Source organism: Polistes canadensis, unplaced genomic scaffold (genome assembly GCF_001313835.1).
Source record: "Polistes canadensis isolate GaletaPanama2010 unplaced genomic scaffold, ASM131383v1 scaffold_570, whole genome shotgun sequence".
NCBI classification, from domain to species: Eukaryota; Metazoa; Arthropoda; class Insecta; order Hymenoptera; family Vespidae; genus Polistes; species Polistes canadensis.
The window spans coordinates 23485-24931 of NW_014570117.1; positions in this window are offsets into that span (position 1 = coordinate 23485).

Below are 1447 nucleotides of genomic sequence, written 5' to 3' on the forward strand. Positions count from 1 at the left end.
AAAAATTTATATAATAATGTCTTACAACAAAGATGCAAACTAGAGAAGGAGGTTATCAAGAACGCGCTCGCACTAGCTGTGATGCTCCCTGACGTTTTTGCTGTAACAATCAGGAARAGCCCAAAATACATGGCGGTCATTGGTGGAGAAGTGGCGCACATTATTAAATGCATCCCTGTTCCGGTCAAAATTAGGCACACTGATAATTTTTTCCAGGAGCTTGTGGTAATATTCCAAAATACGAGTATGTTTCTGAAACCTAAATCTAGGATTCTGGTAGGCAAAGGCACGCAGGAGCCCTGCAATATGTTGCTCCCGCATGAGTACTTCGTCGAAGGCGTCTGGTACCAATTACTGCCAAAACCAACGTACGTTAAGGAACCACATATCTTAGAACCACAAACCACTTCCAATTGGAAGTACACCGATGCGGGCTCCCTCGCCACAAGCGGTATTTATTCTCAGGCCGACTTGGGAAGCAAACGAAACCATGTCATGTTTCCAATGAATCAACCGTCAATAATGAACCATATCGCAAGTGGAGCCGCTGGACAGAAAATAAATTCAGAAACATTTAATTTTGTGAATCTTGTGAGTAAAAACGAGATGCAWAAACTCACTGGAAAGATTACTACACGWMTGTGGAATGGACTATTAAGGTTCGGGACCGTCAGTGCAGAAGTATTAGGAATAGTCTTTATTTTTAAGCTATTAAAGCTTGTAATCGACTCGATTTTGCGTGGTTATGCTTTGCACACGGTGTATGGGTGGAGTATGCACATTCTTGGCGCTGTCTGATAATCATTGACGAACCTATTATTACATCTGAAAAACAGAAATAAGCGTCAAGATACACCAAAAGAATTAAAAGAAATAGAATTAAGGAAAATCGTATCGGAACGGCCAAAATTTCAAATCACAAACGATTTGCAACCTCAAAATTCAGGTAAGTATGTACGTTTTAATTTGGAAAACGATCACCCTTGTAGTTTTGATCCTTTACAAAGCACCAGAAAATAGTTTTCATGGTTGCTTCTTCGTAAAGGGGGGAGGTGTCACATCCTTGTGACGATTTGGGATACCGAACGTACTACCCAGAGGATTGTGATTTGTCCTCCTGTCATAATTATAAAAATTTTTAAAATTTTGTCACTTACATATTTTTAATAATAAAATTATATTATATTATTACCATTTATGAAATTATTATTAATAGTATTACATTATCTTATTAACATTTGCGCGTGGTTAAGATACAATTACTTGGATAATTTACCGTTATATAACAAATAACCGTACAGTAATTAACTTTAAATTATAATTATTATTAATAATATTACATTATCTTATTAACATTTGCGCGGGGTTAAGATATAATTACTAGGATAATTTACCGTTATATAACAAATAACCGTACAGTAATTAACTTTAAATTATATTCATTGTA